The sequence below is a fragment of the Notolabrus celidotus genome, chromosome 21 (assembly GCF_009762535.1).
Source record: "Notolabrus celidotus isolate fNotCel1 chromosome 21, fNotCel1.pri, whole genome shotgun sequence".
Lineage (NCBI taxonomy): Eukaryota > Metazoa > Chordata > Actinopteri > Labriformes > Labridae > Notolabrus > Notolabrus celidotus.
In genome coordinates, this window is record NC_048292.1 from 14,876,169 (window position 1) to 14,881,187 (window position 5,019).

A 5,019-nucleotide genomic window follows, 5' to 3' on the forward strand; every position below is an offset into this window, starting at 1 on the left:
CACATTACTGCTGAACTCCAGCTGTGGAAATAAGTTATAGATTTGTTGGAAATCAGTCATAAGCTCAACTAATGCACAAAACAAGGAGTCAATGATAGATTAGAGAGAGAGAGGGAGAGATACCCAAAAGGCAATCAGGAGTCCATATTAATTATGCTAATGACTTGGATTTGCTACTTCATTAACCACCATTTTGAGCTGGTTGATCACCAGGGTAGCAACTGTGAGGAAAAAAAAAACTGATGAGAAACAAAGAAAGATTGTGTGTTTGGGTGTGTGCATATATCTCTGTGCATGCATGCGTGTAGACACATGTGCTAATTACTGCATCTGGTAATTACTGTAGAGACACTTAGCAATCAATTAGGCTCTGTTCCCAGTCTCTGCGAGTAGATAGTACTGTATGTAACTGACTCTAATCAATGATTTTAATATTTTTGAAGCGTTACTTTTTGTTGGGGAGAAAAACTGCGGTTATACAGTGCTTTGGGTGGAGGTAATTTATTTGATTCAATAGATAACTTCCCGCAGTTTTCTTTGGAAAACAGCAGGTGGGAGCAGAGTTCAGTTCAAGTTCGACCTGTTAATACACTTGTCTTTTCCTGTCAGAAGACTGATGCTGATACAGTGCTGATCCAAATTTTAAGACCAGTTGAAAAATTGCAAGAATTTACATTTTGCACTGTTGGATCTTAAGAAGGTTCTAAGTAGAACTTCAAAATGCAAAAAGAAGAAATGGGAGGGAGACAAAAAAAAAAATTGAGTAAGCAATTTATTGCAAACAACAATATAAGTGAAATAGGCTGTTCATCAGCTAATCAAAAGACTATGACCACAGCCTTTAAAAGCCAAAATCTGCGCACAAATGTGGATTCAATGTAATTTTCTGTCAGATATTCACACTGTCATGACCTCCTGATGGCAAAGGCAAAAAAGCTTTCTCTCATTGAACGTGGTCGGATTGTTGAGCTGCATAAGCAAGGCCTCTCGCAACGTGCCATTACTGCTCAGGGGGGCGCCATCATGATCTGGGGTGCTTTTTCCTTCAATGGAACAATGGAGCTTCAGGTGGAGATGTCGCAAGGGGCATCCCTCATGACTGAGGACCTTCGTCTGTGTGGTGATGACTGGGTTTTTCAACAGGACAACGCTGCAGTTCAATGCCCAACTGACAAAGGACTTCTTCCAGAGGAATAACGTCACTCTTTTGGACCATCCTGCATTTTCCCCTGATCTAAATCCAATTGAGAACATTTGGGGATGGATGGCAAGGGAAGTTTACACAAATGGACATCATTTCCAGACAGTGGATGCCCTCCGTGAAGCCATCTTCACCACATGGAGCAACGTTCCCACTAGCCTCCTGGAAACACTCGCATCAAGCAAGCCAAAACAAATTTTTGAAGTGATCAACAAGAAGGGTTGAGCAACTCCTTACTGAGTCCTTTTTTGAAACTTTTATTTCAGTTCAATTGCTCTTTGTAATAAATTGCTCACTCAAATTTTTTTGTCTCACTCACATTTCTTCTCTTTGCATTTTGAAACTGTACTTAGAACCTTTTTAAGATCCAACAGTGCTAAATGTAAATTCTTGCAATTTTTCAACTGGTCTTAAAACTATGATCAGCACTGTATTAGTATGACATCTGAAATATTCTTACATTTATGTGTTTTTTGTTGATGTTTGAAGACATTTTTTTTTTTTTGAGACAGCAGCAATTTTCAATTTGACGTAGAGCTTTAGCTGCTTAATTTATATTTTGGAACAACATTTTTGACTCAAGCTAATAGCGATATAGGATCAATGAAGCACTAAAAGAAGTCAATACAGGCGAGTCATGTTACTTATGAAACAGTTACCATCATGTGTATGTAAAACTCAATCTTATTGCTTTTATGTCTGACCCACTCAAGTCAGGTCTTCAGTAAAACCTCAATAATTGGTGTTGTGATTTGGGCCGTGAAAGCTAACAAGCTAAGGAGTTAGCAAGCAGAAAATAGTAATTTGGAATAAAGACTATTAAACATACAGTCATAAAGTTGTGACTAAAACTATAACAGGAAAATAATAAAATCAAGGATTATTAGATTTCATGGAGAGGGACGTTTTCCCATTTGCGTAAATAGTCCCCATTACAACAATAAACCAGAACACACGCACACACAAACACACACACACACACACACACACACACACACACACACAGAGTCTTATTTTCTTAACCCTTAAACTATATTATTAAGGCATAGTTTATAAGGGCATTTCATCTCCTGTGATGTTTCAAAGGTTATACATCAGACATGAAATGGTCCACCACTATCCAAGATTAGTGCCTTCAGGAAAGCCCTGGAATTGCCCAGGGACCCTGAACAGCAGTCTAAAATGAAAAGCAATTCAAAGTCCAAATGAAAATGTATTGCCAGCGATTCATTTCAAATTTATTATCAGCAAGAATCACAGATTGTCTTCTGCCTGCGTCGAGATTATTTGCTGGCTCGACAAAGACAACGGGAAAAAATTGGGTCTTTTATATTCCAAGAATGTCACTGTCAGCCAAGAGCAGACATCAGTTTCTGTGGTTGTTCACTTTGAAAGCAATTTACATGAGCAGGAATCAGATGGGTTTGGGTGAGGGGGGTGGGGATGGGAGGCGGGAAGGGATTGGAAGACGAGACACAAGGCTGTCAAATTGTGGTGGAATCATTTTTATCAAGATGTTTGCCCACGTTGCAATAATTGATTTGTCTTTGTTCTCCGGCGCGAGTGTACAAACATGGCAAGTGGTCTAGAGAGCTGTGTCTGTCTGATTAACAAAGCACTGCAGCTCACTCAGACACTTCACTGACCTCTCTCACTGTCTCAGTCTCAGACTTCATTTGACAAGACCTGATGGAGCTCCACAAAACTGAGAGGCATGCCACCGCTCAGTTTTGGGCATCTAATGGTTATTGTCACTTTTTTTTGTAAGGTCTGTCGTTACTGACTTATATGGACAAGTTACGTTCAAGACTAAAAAACTGAACTTTGAACTCAAGTTGAAATCTGGGGGTTTCCAAAGGTCCCAAATGTGTCTCTGTAAAGCATTTAAATTCCACTATGTGTGAATGTTCCTTGATTAATAAACTTGCCTGGCCTGTCTAAACCAAGCGGGCAACCTCCAGTCTAAAAAATATGAGTCCAATGCGGTAGTGCTAAAAACTGCAGTTCATTGAGGATCCGCTTGAGGCTGGCTCCAAAAGTACCGGATACCACATACACACCAATTCAAAAAAGCCGATCTTTACAGCAGAAATAAACATGTTTACAGCCTGGTTCAAAAAACGAGTGTAGTCTGGATAGCTCATTTCTCGATCGGCACACACTGTACGGGGGGTGAATTTTTCATAATGAAGTAATTTCGAAGATATTGAGATTACGAGTCTCCAATGAGAGGCACAGCTGTCTTGACTGACAGGTGGGAACACTGTAGCTGTTGGCTAGGAGGCTAAAAGCCTACCTCTTTACGTCACACTAGTTAGGTTGAGTTCAGCATTTCCAATATGGCTCCCACCGATGATTGTCCTCAAAACAGAGCTTCAGAAACGTGTGACGACACGGATACTACTATGGACAGAATTTAGGTCCTTCATCAACTTTTTCAAGGTATAGAATAATGGTAATTCATAGCTAATTAAAACAGACAAAAAGCAGAGTTGCGCTAACTGCATTCATATCAAACGTGATGCTAAATTCTTCAGAGGGCTCCTGTACTCCTGCTAAGTCCCTGAAAATGATTTAATGTGGCTTCTTTCAGCTGGTCTGCAGAAAATTTGCCTACCTTTATGAGCATGTGTCTGTGTTTCCTGTGCCGTTATGAATTAACCTACTGCTACTGATGCTTTTTACAATTAACTGTTCACTAACCCTAAAGTTAGGTGTCATGTGGCAAAAAGAAAGGCAGAAAAGTAATTACATTTTCTATTTTCAAGGTTTTATTGCAAGGTTTGCTGCTGTTTTTAGGGCCTGAGCACTGACACGCAGTGGCGGTGAGGCCCTATTGTATCCCTAAGGATCGCTATGATTTTTCCGCCCCCTAAAAACCACACTTTGCCCACAATTCAGTCATGGCATAAAATGTATGAATTCATAGCTTTCGTGCCAATACCTGCTCCATAGCGCCCCCTAATGACTTAAAAGGCCAGCCCCTCATGCTACTTTCACCTACATGCATGACATTTTTTTTTTGCATATCTACCATCCCAAGACCTACAAAAAAGTCCACAGGCATCATGGTATACCTCCCACGCCCACAAAATGTTGTGGACTGCACGAGTATGCTCACAGTTTCAGCCTCGGCCACATAAAGTGCAGATAAGCAACACCTGCTGCACATCAGGCGATGCTTGTGCAAGGGCCCGCTAATATCCGCTTTTACACATTTCTTACTTTAATGTGTAAAATGTTCTATTTTTAGATAATTAAAAAAAAAAAAAAAAAAAAAACATTCTGGAAGACATTTCACCCCCCCCCCCCCATTTGTGTATTAAGACTCCCCAAGGGGTCTGGACTTCCACTTTGGGAACCCCTGCGCTAAATGATACAAAAAAACGTATGTAGCATTCATTTGACCTATCAATTTTGAGGTAGTTCCAAAAAAAGAGAAGTTGACATGATCACTATTTTTACAGATATTTTTATTTCTGTTTTTACAGACTTTTTGTCACAACAAAGTCAGCAAGAGCGTCTTTTTTTGTCAATTACATTGTTCATTTTAAAGCAACCAAGAGGACCAGCAACCATGTCATAGCAAAAAAAAAAAAAGCAGAGGCAATTTTGACATGCAGCAAAAAACAGGCAGGGCTTCCAACAGCATCCAAGGCAAGGGGAATGCTAACAGCCCCCAGCATTGATTTCCAACTCTGACCCCCCATTTCCCCGTCACACTGACCCCCCAGAGCCCATCAATTACAAAACACACACAGAAGGGAAGCAACAAAAAGGGATTCTTAAAATCTCACTCCAGGGATGACAAATGAACG